A 14508-nucleotide genomic window follows, 5' to 3' on the forward strand; every position below is an offset into this window, starting at 1 on the left:
AAGTGACGTGATTTCTCAGTCTAGGTTATCAGTGATGTTGGGATTCAAGTAAGGGAAATTGGAGAATTCCTAGCATACATTTTCTCACAGGAAAGGGAACTTCAATCCTGTAAGGAATCCCTCATTCTCAGCCTCCCTCTGCCCTGTCCCTGGGGTGCCGGGGTCCAGCCCCAGCAGGTCCAGGGGTCCCCAAAGGCGTAGACGGAGTCGGCAAAGAAGGAAGGACACGGAGACAGTGTTCAGTTGATCAGCAGCCTAGCCAGGATCTCCAGCCAGGATCTCCAGCCAAGTTCTGGTCTGGATCTCCAGCCAGGTTCCGTGTCCATGTTCTCTTGCTAGGTTCTCCAGGCTCTCCAGCCAGGTTCTGCAGCCATGTTCCCTCGCTAGGTTCTTCAGCCAGGTTCTGTCCAGGTTCTCCAGCCAGGCTCAGTCACCAGATTCCAGTCAGGCTCTCCTGCCAATTCCTGTAGTCAGGTTCAGTCCAGGATCCTTTGCCATGCTCTCTCCAGCGAAGTTCCTCTGTCTCCAGGTTCCGTGTAGGTTCTGTCTTCCTGGTTCTGTCCTCCAAGTTCTGTGTTCTAAGTTCTGTCTTCTAAGTTCTGTGTGTAGGTTCTGTCTTCTTTCTGTCTCCCTCTCTGTCTTCTTACGTCTGTATTTATACATGTTGATTCCAATCCTATCAATCTCTATTACAAAGGTTAGGGCGTTTCTTATCTCCATTCCAGGGAGTAAAGATTATGTAGCTTAAGCATGATTGTTCATAGTTAAAGTGATTAATTACCCACCTGGCACTTAGTTAAGAGGTTTTATTCCCTCCCTAACTTCAGGGGAAAATCCCTACCTGGGGAAACAACCTTTCTCAGAGACCTTGGTTAAAACACATAGTGCCAAGAAGGTGAGCAAACATATTAAGAACAGTATGCCATATATGCCAGGTCCCTTGAAACAGCAAGCATGGACCGGCTCCCGGCACTGGGGATTCTCACTGTGCTCAGTGTGTGCTGGGTTCTCCCCATAGCATACAACCTCCTTAATGTGTAATTCACACATTCTCCCATCAGGCACATGATTTGGAAAGATGTTCTCCTGCTGAGCTTGTCATTTAATATGCTTGATGGAATACTTGGTGGGACAAATGATTTTTACTTTTACTAAAGCTCAATTCATCAGTATTTTCTTTGATGGGTCCTTCTTTGGGTGATTTTACATAGAACTCCTCAGAAAATGCTGAACCTCAACTGTCTATGCTGATTGGCTACAGCAGCCACAGGGACTGGAGCAGGTCTGGTACCAGAGGGAAGCACTGCTGGGAAACTACCCATAAATCTGAACATGACTGTGGATCTGGGTGAGGGGAGGAAGCTGGACTTGTTCTGAGTCACATGACATAGATATGTCTGATGTTCATGGACAGAGAGTTGCTGGAAATGTGGGTTTAAAGGCTCCTCCAGTGAAGGCCGAGATGTCAGTGCAGGACATCATAGAGACAGCTTGTATCATCATAGGAAATACCTGAATAATTAGGAAGAGGAGTTTGTGAGATGTAGAAAGTCAAAGATCATGCAGGTAGTGATGAAGAAAAATAAGGAATGTGTTCCTTCAAATTGGTGGGAAAGGGATTCCTTGTTTTTACATGCACATTCTCACAGTGCCTCATCTAGAAAATAACACTTTCCCAGTTCAGGGAATTAGGACTTGGACACCTTTGGGGTCATTACTCACACGGTCTCTCCATGAATCAATGAAGCTGCACAATTCATTGGGGTTTCCATCATAAAATCTGTCAATACTTAGTGGGAAGGGTGGACACCCATCACTGGAGGAGCCATGGCAAAGGTGTGTCTGTATGAGGGCCCATCATTCTATTAGACCAGTGCTTCTGTCTCAGTCCATCATCTTCATTGTAATCATCATCATCATCATCATCATCATCATCATCATCATCACAATTTGCTTACTTATAAACATTCTCATTTTCAATAGACATGGTAGTTATACCCACACAATTTCTTTTTTAAATAAAGAAAGCAGGCATCTACTCTTCAGATACCATTGGGAATTCAGACCAAAATTGCCCAATATAAGTTGACACAGGCCTTTGAAAAAGCCAATGACAGATTAGTGAGAAAGTACAGATTCCCGCCAAGACATTGGGTCAAATTTCATTTCCAGATTTATCATCATCATCACCACCACCACCATCATCTTCATTGTCAACATCATCATCACTATCTTCATTATCATTTGCCTACTTATACGTACTGAGCGCTAACCGATTGTGCCACTGGAGGTCCTTGCCTACTTATAATTATTCTTCTCATTTTCTGTAGACCTGGCTTTTGTACCCACATAAGGACTCTCTTTCTTATAATTTTGCTCATTTTGTATAGAAGTTAAGTAAAATACATAGCCATACTCTGTTTTCTATGTCATTTGACTTCTAACAACTGATGGCTCATTGCTGCCTCTCCTCCATCTGTCCCCAACACAGAAAATCAGATAAGAAACCATAGTTTTCTCTTTAGATGTCATTGTGAGATTGAAGCCACCCCCTGGAAGCAGAATTCCTCCGTATCCCCACCACTTCAGCAAAATTAAAGCTCTGCTCCATTCTCCTTTCCTGGCTCCATCAAAGCAGGTCTGTCTTGCTCAAGGACCTTTCCTGAGTTTCTAAGGGATTTTAACTGTGCATAATGAACATTCTATGCCCTTTGGTGTGTTTGTTTATCATCAGCGTGTACATCTGCACCAAGCTGTCATGGATCCCTCTGCTCTGCCTGCTGTTATATACTCTCTGTGCTATGAGTATGATGACAAGACAATAACTGTATCCACTTTGGGTCCTTTTCTCCAGCTTTGGGTTCACATACTTGTGGTGCACGCTGTCCAGCATTCAGGTGAGTTGCACAGCTGACTCACTAGAGCCTCTAGTTAGATTTAGGTAACGTGGGTGAGAAGTGTTGGTGATTAATAGTCCTTTTAGCCCAAGGGTGTCTGAATGACACTCTGTGCCATTGGTCCATGGGACAAAGTTGTCTTTGTTTACAACAGACTTTCTAACTCAGAGACATCAGAGGTAAGTGCATAATCAGGAATCCAGAAGTTCCCCGAGGGAAATGTGGCATGAAGAGGAAACCACACAGGAAACCACGCAAACCTCCAAATGCACCTGCTGCTGGGATGGTCCATGTGTTCAGGGACCATGTGCGCCCCCTGGTGGTCACAGCCTCTGATGCAGGGAGGTTTGTGTCTGGGGTCACACTGACTTCCCCTCACTGTGTCTGTCTTGCGCAGTAATACATGGCCGTGTCCTCGGCTCTCAGACTGCTGAGCTCCATGTAGGCTGTGCTCGTGGACGTGTCTCTGGTCATGGAGACTCTGCCTTGGAACTTCTGTGCATAATTTGTGTTTCCATTGTTAGGGTTAACTTCCCCCATCCACTCAAGCCCCTTTCCTGGAGCCTGTCGCACCCATTGCATCCAGTAGCTGGTGAAGGTGTATCCAGAAGCCTTGCAGGAGACCTTCACGGAGGCTCCAGGCTCCTTCACCTCAGCCCCAGACTGCACCAGCTGCACCTGGGAGTGGACACCTGTGGGGAGGAGACAGGAGTGGGTGGAAATCCCCCTTGACTCTCCCTGGTCCCCTCCTCAACCCAGGGACTGGGGAGACCCTTACCTGTAGCCACAGCCACCAGGAGGAGGGTTCTCCAGCTCCAGTCCATGGTGAGGGGCTGTGCTGTGAGCACTTCCGTAGTGGAGGGTGTGGCTGTGGGTGATGCCCTCAAGGCACAGACTTATCCATATTTATCCTAGTCTACCTCCCCCCTTTGCATATTCATGAGGCAGAGTATTTCATAGCTGAGGTCTTGACCCCACCTGAGATAAGATGAATGTCAGAGGGACCAGCTCAGTGGAAGTCTCAGGGTCCAAGTCCTTATCCTTTTTAAAAAATATATAGTTATTGCTAATGGTATTACATACGTCCCCTTCCCTCCCCTCATTGATCCCTTCTAGACCTCCCCCACCCCATACTCTGTACCCCAGGCCTTCACCATCCTATTATCTTTGTCCATGGGTTATTTATGTATGCATACCAGTTCTTTTGTTGATCTCTACCCACCCTTCCACCCTCCCCTACCTTTTCTCTGAGATTCAGCAATGTTTCATGCTTCTAGGTCTCAGCATCCATTTTTTATATTAGTTGATTTTGTTCATTAAATTCCATCTATGAGTGAGATCATGTGATATTTGTCTTTCTCTGACTGACTTATTTTACTTAGCACAATACTCTCAAGGTCCCTAAATGCTGTCTCAAAGGGTAAGTGGTCCTTCATTTTACTATGGCATAGTATTCCATTGTATAAATGTACCAGGGCTTTTTATCCACTAACCTACTGATGGGACTTGGGCTGTTTCCAGATGTTAGCTATTGTAAATTTTGCTGTTATGAACATAGGTGTGCATACATTCTTTCTGATTGGTGTTTTGGGTTTCTTAGGATATATCCCCAGAAGTGGGATCACTGGGTCAAATGGCAGTTCCATATTTAATCTTTTGAGGAAATTCTATACAGTTTTCCATAATGGCTGCGTCAGTCTGACTTCCCACCAGTAGTGTACTAGGGTTTCCTCTTCTTTTTACAAAAATATATTTTATTGATTTTTTACAGAGAGGAAGGGAGAGGGATAGAGAGTTAGAAACATTGATGAGAGAGAAACATTGATCAGCTGCCTCCTGCACAATCCCTACTGGGGATGTGCCGGCAACCAAGGTACATACCCTTGACCAGAATCGAACCTGGGACCCTTGAGTCTGCATGTTGACGCTCTATCCACTGAGCAAAACCAGTAGGGCTAGGGTTTCCTTTTCTCCACATCTTTGTCTGCACTTCTCATTTGCTGATTTGTTAATGCAAGCCATTCTGACAGGTGTGATGTGATACCTCATTATCTTATGATTTTATCTCTCTGATGATCAGTGAATGTTTTCATATGTCTCTTGGCCTTCTTATGTGCCCTTTGGAGAAATGTTTTTTAGGTCCTTTGCCCACTTTTAACTAGATTGTCTTTCTTTTGTTGAGTTGTATGTGTTCCTTATAAGTAAAGCTTTTTATTTTGATGTAGTTCCATTTTTTTTTCTCCTTAGTTTCCTTTGCCTTAGGAGATGTATCTGTAAATATATTGCAACTAGAGATGTCTGAGATTTTGCTGCCTATGCTTTCTTCTAGGATTTTTATGGTTTCATGACTTACATTAAGTCTTTTATCTGTTTTGAGTTTATTCTTGTGTGTGGTGGAAGTTGGTGGTCTAGTTTCATTTCTTTGCATGTATCTGTCCAATTTTCCCAATGCCATTTATTGAAGGGATTGTCTTTACTCCATTGTATTCTTCTCCTTCCTTTGTCAAATATTAATTGCATGTAATGGATTGGGTCTATTTCTGGAGTCTCTATTCAGTTCCATTGATGGATATGCTTGTTCTTATGCCAATACCAGGCTGTTTTGATTACAATGGCTTTGTAGAATAACACTATATCTGGTATTGTGATCCCTCACACTTTTTTCTTCTTTTTCAAGATTGCTGGAGAATTTAATCTAGACCTGTGAAATATGCTGTTGGTATTTTAATAGGTATTTCATTGAACCTGTAGATTGCTTGGGGTAGTATGGACATTTTAATTATACCAATCCATGAACACGGTATATTTTTCAACTAATTTTTATCTTGCACTATCTCTTTTTTCAAAGTCATGTAGTTTTCTGAGTACAAGTATTTTACTTACTTGGTTAGGTTTATCCCTAAGTATCTTAATTTGTTTGTTGCAATAGTAAATGGGATTGTTTTTCTTTTTTCTCTTTCTGAAAACTCACTATCTATATATTTATAAAAGGTTAATATGCAAGGTGCCCCATTGGGATTTGGACTGGGAGACCAGGAGTTTGATCACTCGCTATGACATGTGCTGACCACAAGAAGGTGGTGTGGAATGAAGGAAGGCTGTGGCTGGCAGCTGGCAGCCAGGGAAGGAAGGCTTCAGTCAGTAGCTACAAAGTCCTGATTGGCCCTGATCGCTGGCGGAGCCTAGGGACCCTACCCATTCACAGGTTTCCTGCACCAGGCCTCTAGCTGGTATATGAAAATACCATGGGTTTCTGGGTTTAATTTTGTATCTTACGACATTGCTGAATTTGCTTATTAAATCTAGTAGTTTTTGGTGGACTCTTTAGATTTTTTTATGTACAATATCATGTCATCTGTGAATAAAAAGCATTGTACGTCCTCCTTTATAATGTGAATGCCTGTTATTGCTTCTTCTTGTCTGATCACTGTGGCTAGGACTTCAAGTACTATGTGAAGTAAGAGTGGTGAAAATGGACTTCCCTGTCTTATTTCTGTTCTTACAGGAAATAGTTTTCATTTTTGCCCATTGAGTATGATGTTGGCTGTAGGTTTGTCATATATGGCCTTCATTATGTTGAGGTAAGATTCCTCTATTCCCACTTTGCTGAGAGATTTTTATCAAAAAATGGGTGTGGGATTTTATTGAATGCTTTTTCTGTATCTATTGATGTGGTCATGTTGTTTTTGTATTCAATTTCTTTATGAGATGTATCACGTTTATTGATTTGGGAGTATTGTGCCAGACTTGCATTCCTGGAATAAATCCCACTTGGTAATGGTATATGATCTTTTTAATAGATCAGATTTGCTAATATTTTGTTGAAGATTTTAGCATCTATGTTCATCAGGGATATATTGGCCTGTAACTGTTTTTCTTTCTAGTGTCTTTATCTGGTTTTGGAATTAGGATAATGCTGGCCCCTTAAAAAGAGCTTGGAAGTTTTCTAAACTCTTGAAATTTTGTAATAATTTTAGAAGTATAGGTGATAGTTCTTTGACTGTTTGGTAAAAATCCCCTGTTAGGCAATCCTGACCAGGGCTTTTCTTGCTGGGAAATTTTGATTACTGTTTCTATTTCCTCAATTGTTATTAGTCTATTCAGGTTTTCTGATTCTTCCTGTTTCAGTTTTGGGAGATTGTGTTTTTGTAGAAATCCCTCCATTTCATCAACATTATAAGCTTGTTGACTTATAGTTGTTCATAGTACTTTCTTACAATCCTTTGTATGTCTGTGGTGTCAGTGGTTACTTCTCCTCTCTCCTTTCTGATTTTATATATTCGGGTCTCTCTCTTTGTTTCTTGATGAGTCTGGCAAATAGTTCATCAATTTGTTTATCTTTTCAAGGAACTACCTCTTGGTTTCACCAAGTCCTAATTTGGTTGGAGGATGTGTGTCTCCTGCCAGGTCCCTGACCTCTGTGAAGATAGAGATCCTCCCATTGTGGAACCAGCCCCCACAGGACATGCTCCTCATTGTGAGCCCAACACTGGGTGATTTGGGGCCACTTGGACCAGCTCTGGGCTTTGATACCTGAATGTCTTCTTCGTGAATCAGTGTGTCTCCAAAATGTTGCCCCTAGTGAGATAATAAATCCATCCCTGTGCCAGTCCCTTACAATTCAGATATCCCGAAGCCATAGAACATCCCCTTGTGTGGGGTTCTCATGTCTCATTGAGTTTGGTATATATACTGATAGAGCAGGATGTTCACAGTCACCTCAGCAGTAGTGTCCAACTTTCAGTTTGGATTGTTTGTATGAAGAGAGGAAGCCTCAGGCCTTAGAGCAGTGGTTCTCAACCTTCTGGCCCTTTAAATACAGTTCCTCATGTTGTGACCCAACCATAAAATTATTTTCGTTGCTACTTCATAAGTGTAATGTTGCTACTGTTATGAATGGTAATGTAAATATCTGATATGCAGGATGGTCTTAGGCGACCCCTGTGAAAGGGTTATTCGACTGCCAAAGGGGTCGCGACCCACAGGTTGAGAACCGTTGCCTTAGAGGAAACCCTTGCCCAGCTCCCTCTCACCTTCTCCTGGGGCAGCAGCCTGAGCTCCTGGGCCTGAGCGCCCTCTACTGCCTAGCTCTGCCTCTGCAGGGGAGGGTCCTGTCGGGGGTCACAGGGCATTGACCTCTCAGCATCTCTAGTCCAGTAGTGAATGCTGTGCCCTGATGTCAGATTGCTCCCTCAGGGACACCGTGTGTTATTGATGTCTGGACAGAGTGAACTGTCCTTATTGAACCCTGATACTCTGAAGGGAGACACCAAACCAGGGCTTTAGGAAGCCACTAGGGAGCCCTTCCCTGGAGCTCCCAGTTGCGAAGACACTGCTGACCCTCCCCTCATCCAGAAGCTCCCAGGGGCCCTAGGGCCACTTATTCCTTAGGTTCCTCTTGTTGAAGGTCTCATTTGAGTATCCCTGCATTGGGCCAAATCTCACAGCACTTTCAGTATTTAATAAATCACACACACACACACACACACACACACACACATGCACACACACACGCACACACGCACACACACGCACACACACACACACTGATGATTTTCATTGCTATAAAATCTACATTTGCCCCTCTTCTCTGTACACAGCACATGAGCAGGGACCACATGTGGGTTCTGGGTCTGGGTGTGATGTTCTTTGGAAGCCAATCAAATGCACCCACAATACAAACACAGACTTTGAAGAGCAGGCACTAGTGTGTCTATGTTCTTGCAGGACCTGTACACAGAGATGCAGGTTAAAACAAGTCGTGGTTGCTCCAGGGAGAATCAGAGGTGGGGCTGAGTCACACTTTGACTGCAGGGGTGCATTGATGGGAGTTCCCTGGAGACAGGTCATGAAGCAGGAATCACACCTCAGTACTGGCAGGGGAGGAGGTAGCAGCATTGTCAGCTGCCAGGTGAGGCTGCTCTCCCAGGTCACCTGGTGCACTGGCTGATGAGTGAGTTCAGCTCTGGGAGGGACCCTGGCTTCCTCAGGACTCCTGGTTCTAGGAAGGTCTAGGAGTCTGCCTATTCTTGGTGTCCATCCTGATGGTTAACTTCCCCCTTGAGCTACCGCCCTGTTGCCCTCAGTCCACTGCCTCCCACATGGAGACACTGCTCAGAGATCCACAGCTGCACCCTCAGCCCCTGAAGGAGCCTCCACCTCCTCCAGCATCAGTGTCTCTGGTTCACCCTCATGTGTAGTCCTGCCCTGAGTACACTGTTGGCAGTGAGAATTCAGACGCTGCTGGCTACTTAACTCCTACATGGAGAGTTCAGGGACATCCTCATTTCCTCAGGCCCGTGGGTCTGTGCTGGTCCATCAAGCACCTGGCAGGTGTGTGCTACCACTTCCTGTAAGTCAGTGTACATTTATCCTCTATGGGGCTCTTGTCCTGATGGGTTGTTACATGTGGGCCTTGCATTAAGCAACATCCTTTCTAAACAATGTTCACAGCAAAGTGATGACTCAAATGAATCTCTGTCACTTCAGGAAATGCCACATCAGGAACGTTCCTGCATGAAGGGGGTTGATGGCAGCTTAGGCCACCTGTCTGGGACATGTCCTACGTGACTCTGGAGGAATGCACATGTCAAATGAATAGATGAAGTGGGTTGTGTGCACTGATGACTAAAATTTTATAGAAGATGGCAAGGGGCACTGGAGTGCCTGTCTGAAGTAAGGGGCCTTGTAGGGCAGTGTGTACCAGTCTGAGGACAAAGAGTGTGAAGTTCTTTCTTTAAAATACTAGAGGCCCAGTGCACGAAATTCATGCAAGGGTAGGCCTTCCTTCCCCCGACTGCTGGCACCAGCTTCCCTCTGGCACCCAGGACCCGGGCTTCCCTCCAACCACTGGCAGGCCCCCAGGACCCAGGCTTCCCTTGCATCCCCGGCTTCATCTGAAAGGTCATCTGGAAGGATGTCTGGTCTACTTAGAATATTATGCTTTTATTATTATAGATATTTTATTCATTTCAGAGAGGGAGAGAGAGAAATATAGAAACATCAGTGGTGAGAATCATGAATCTGCTGCCTCAAGCATGCTCCCTGCTGGGGAGCCAATCTGGTGGGCATGTGCCCTCACCTGAATCAAATCATGACCTCCTGGGCCACAGGACAATGCTCTAGCACAGAGCCACGCCGACTGGGCCAGGGAGTGTGAGCTTAAACCCGAGGGCACTGATGTCAGTGCTGTTTCCCTTTGAAGGAAATGTGTCCCCATCAGGGATGTGAGAATAGACAGGCTGATCTTCTCATGGAGAAGGTCCTGTAGGGAATTGGTGAAGGGAACCTCTAGTGCCTATTCATAACTCACCTGCAAACACAGTGCTCCTTCTCCTTTGGGTCCCAGGGACGATGTGAGAACTTAGAGATTCAAAGAAAAAGACATGCTCTTCCCTGGGAGCAAAGAGCAACATTGAGAGGCAAGGAAAACATCCATCAGGATAGTCAGCTTGCCCCTCTGCACCTGCCCAAGAATAGAGAAGTGTGACCTGCAGGTCCTGAGCTCCCCCTGCTGGTCCTGAGCTCCCCCTGCAGCCCAGCCCTGCTGTCTCCTCAGGGAGGTTTGTGTCAGGGCTCACAATGACTTCCCTTCACTGTGTCTTGTACAGTAATACACGGCCGTGTCCTCAGATGTCAGTTTGGTCATTTTAAGAGACACTGTGCTCGTAGGGTTGTCCCTGGAGATTGTGAATCTTCCTTGAACTGCTGGAGCATAATATTGATCCTTTCCAGTTGGTTTACTCACTCTTGCAACCCACTGCAGCCCCTTCCCTGGAGCCTGGCGGACCCAGTCCATGCTGTAGTCAGTGAAGGTGAATCCAGAGGCTTTGCAGGAGAGGCTCAGAGACCCCCCAGGCGTCACCATGCCTCCCCCAGACTCCACCAGCTGAACTTGGCACAGACCACCTGCAAACAGAGACATAGATTGAGAACTGCCCCATGTGACCCAGTCCCCATGAGCCTGATGCACAGGGACGCACCTTTGACAGCGAAGAGAAGGGCAGCCCAGATGAATGCAGACCCCATGGTGTGGACACTGAGAGGCTCACACAGCAGGGCTCCTTTCCAGAGTCTGCAGGGACCCAGCCTGGCAGGCTTTCATGAGCAGGGGAGGGACCGCATTTGCATGTCTTTCCCTGAGGACCTGTTTGAGCAGCCAGAGGGTTCCTCCCTCCTCATAAACACCAAGGGACTGGGATGGCCTCATGGGAAGGCTGGTAGACAAGGGTGCCTGGGCCAGGACACAGGAGCAGGTGGCTAGTCTGCACACTCTAGTAGCTTACCTGTGAATAGTGACAGACACACTCTTCCAGGACAGAAAGTGGGACTTTTAAGGTTCTCCAGTGCAGGTTGCACATAAAACCTCTCAGAGACATCCTGGGACAGGATTGTGGTTGTTCTGAGTCTCATGGTCTGAGGACAGGTGTCTGAACCAGCTTCCTGAGACAAGGCAGGCATGTCTGCCACAGGGAAGCCTTCCCTGGCATTTCTGAAAGAGTGGCAGCCCCAATCCTGCTACTTGTATGCAGGCGGTTCTCTGCAAGGAAGCCTTGGGCCTCAAGCGGCTCCCTCAGGGGGAGAACCTGAGGAACAGAACCCTCCATAGCCCAGGACTGTAGTGCCAGGTCTCAGCTTGCACATGGGAGGTCCTGTCACCTGGACTGGTGTGCATACTCAGCATTCTGAAGTGTCCACCATGTGACACAGCAGTGCCTGTTTAGCTCAGGAACATGTTTTCTGATATTTGTGGGGGACTCTCAGTGACTGTTGGCAGTGGAGCTGCAGGGAGCGGTGAGCACAGGGGACAGACTCACCATTGACAGAGGACTGTTCCCTGCCCAGGAACTGGGCCCTTTAAATAGAGCCTCTGAGACCCTGTGTCTGTGAATTCTAGAATTGTGCTGGAGATCTTATGAGTCAGTTGCAGTGGATAGGACAGCACAGCCCTCCTCACTCTGGGATACTAGGAAGTGGACCCAGCTCTGCAGGGGGTGAATTTCATCCATTGCTTTTAGCCTCTGAAAGGTCATTTTCTCCATTTTTTCATGAACAAAGCCTTGAGTGCAAAGTGTTACCACCTGGGTGGTGAATAATCTTGTTGGATGAATTAAGTCATAAACTCTAACCCTTAGATGCAGGTCCTTGAAGAGCCCCAGGAGCAAATCAAGGATAACACGCTGGCTCTTTATTGAGCACTGGGACACGGGGGCTGACCTGTCCTAAGGTTGGGGAGGGGAGCACACCTGACATCCAGAGCAGATGAGGTCGTTCTCATCAGGATCCCCAGTCCCTTGGTTTTTATAGTTTTACACGGGTCTGACCTGGGTGTTCTTGGATGGAGACTAGCACACACTATTGAGTACAGAGAAGAAAATACACCAGGTATGCCTATGTGTATGTGGTTTTGCATGGCTTACTCAGGTGAGCTCATTCCCTGGAAGGACGGAGTGAGTCTACTGGGGAAATGAGCTGTGACACTGTGGAAATTAGCAACTGTGGAGGGACACTGATCACATTAGAGTGAGAGTGGTAGATCCTGTGGGAAAAATAAGGCATGGTCACATAAGAAAATAGAGATCAACCTTTCTGCTCTGAGCTGCCGAGGTCCTGCTTCCTGCGCAGAGCCTGTGGTGTCACATCCGTCTTCTCTCCCCTGGGATCCAGGCCTTGATCTGAGAGGGAGAAGCATGAGTGGCCACCTCTTTGGAACCATGGTGTCCTTTTCCCTGGCACCTGCCAACATATTCCAGGTTGGTGCTGATGAAGAGAGAGCAGAGACAGCTCATCCATCTTCCTTTATTGGTCCATCACTATGGGGAACTTGGTAAAGAGCAACTTGGGACCCAAAGGCATGGGCACAATTCTGGGAAGCAGTGAATGAGATGCCTCTCTTATGGTGGCCAATGATGGTGCCGCTATTCTAAAAGCATCTGAACTGATAATCTGGGAGCTAAAGTGTTAGTTGATATGTCAAGGGTTCAGGATGATGAAGTTGGAGATGGCACTACCTCTGTTCCTGTTTTAGCAGCAGAATGACTAAGGGAAGCAGAATATTTAATTTCAAAAAAGACTCATCTTCAGATCATCATTGTGGGTTGGAGAGAAGGCACAAAGGCAGCAAGACAGGGTCTGTTCAATTCGGCAGTTGATCATGGTTCTGATGAAGATAAATCCTGCCAAGATTTAGTGAACATTGCAGGAAAAACATTATTCTTAAAACTTCTTACTCATCACAAGATCACTCTACAAAGTTAGCTGTAAAAGCTGTTCTCTGATTGAAGGGCTCTGGTAATCTGGAGGCAATTCATGTCATCAACAAGCTAGGAGGAAGTTTGGTGGATTCCTATTTAGATAAAGGCTTTCTGTTGGATGAAACATTACACTTAATCAACCAAAAGGAATTAAAAATGCTAAAATTCTTATTGCAAATACGGGAATGGATACAGATAAAATAAAGGCATTTGTTTTCCATGTAAGGGCTGATTCTACAGCAAATGTTACTAAAATAAAACAAGCAGAAAAAGAAAAAAGAATGAAGGAGAAAGTTGAACATATTCTTAAGCATAGGATAAATCACTTTATTAACAGGCAATAAATTTCTAATTATCCTGAGCTGGTTTTTGGTGATGCTGGGGTATGGCTATTGAACATGTAGAACACCTGGCTCTTGTCACAGGTGGTGAAATTGCGTCTTCCTTTGACCACCCAGAACTAGTGAAACTTGGAAGTTGCAAGCTCATTGAGGAAGTCATGATTGGAGAAGACATGCTCATTCATGTTTCTGGGGTAGCCCTTGGTGAAGCTTGCACTAATGTTCTTCGTGGTGCCACTCAGCACATATTAGATGAAGCAGAAAGATCTTTGCATGATGCCGTTTGTGTTCTTGCACACACTGTGAAGGCTTCTAGAACAGTTTATGGAGGAGGCTGTTCTGAGATGCTGCTGGCTCATGCTGTGTCACAGCTACCAATAAAACACCAGGTAAAGTAGCTGCTGCAATGGATTCTTAGGCTCAAGCACTGAGGATGTCGCCTACTGTTAGAACTGACAACGCAGGCTGTGACAGTGCAGATCTGGTGGCACAGCTCTGAGCTGTCCATCGTGAAGGCAATACAACTGCTGAACTGGATATGAAGGAAGGTGCTATTGGTGATGGCAATGCTGGGCATCACAGACAGTGTCCAAGTGAAGTGGAAGGTTCATCTGTGTGGAGCTGAAGCAGCAGAGGGGACACTGCATGTGAATGACATCATCAAAGCAGCACCAAGGCAAGGTGTCCTGATCACCCCCCTTGTTAGGCATTCCTGCATACTGTTATGCTCTGGACCAGTTCATAGCAACATTGTTTGAAAGACTTTGACTTCCTGAAGAAAACTGTGGCATCAAAATTTATCTGTGATTCTTACAACCTTAAGTTTAGACATTTAGCTGACCTTTTTATTTTAACACTGGAGGCCTGGTGCACGGAATTTGTGCTTGGAGGGTGGGGGAGAGTGGGTCCCTCAGCCCAGCCTGCACTCTCTCCAATGCGGCACTCCTCGGGGGATGTCTGACTGCTGGATCAGCCTAAACTGGTAGTCTGACATCCCTCTAGCAATCCTGGACCAGT

General features: G+C 45.9%; 1 pseudogene across 1 annotated transcript; it reads left to right on the forward strand.

Moving 5' to 3' along the window:
• The first annotated feature begins 12610 nt into the window (after positions 1-12610).
• LOC308535615 (T-complex protein 1 subunit beta-like) lies at positions 12611-14197 on the forward strand (annotated as a pseudogene). The gene has a single exon. The product of its transcript is annotated as a T-complex protein 1 subunit beta-like (transcript).
• The last annotated feature ends 311 nt before the right edge of the window (positions 14198-14508 follow it).

Source organism: Myotis nattereri (assembly GCF_964212035.1).
Source record: "Myotis nattereri genome assembly, chromosome: 20".
NCBI lineage: Eukaryota > Metazoa > Chordata > Mammalia > Chiroptera > Vespertilionidae > Myotis > Myotis nattereri.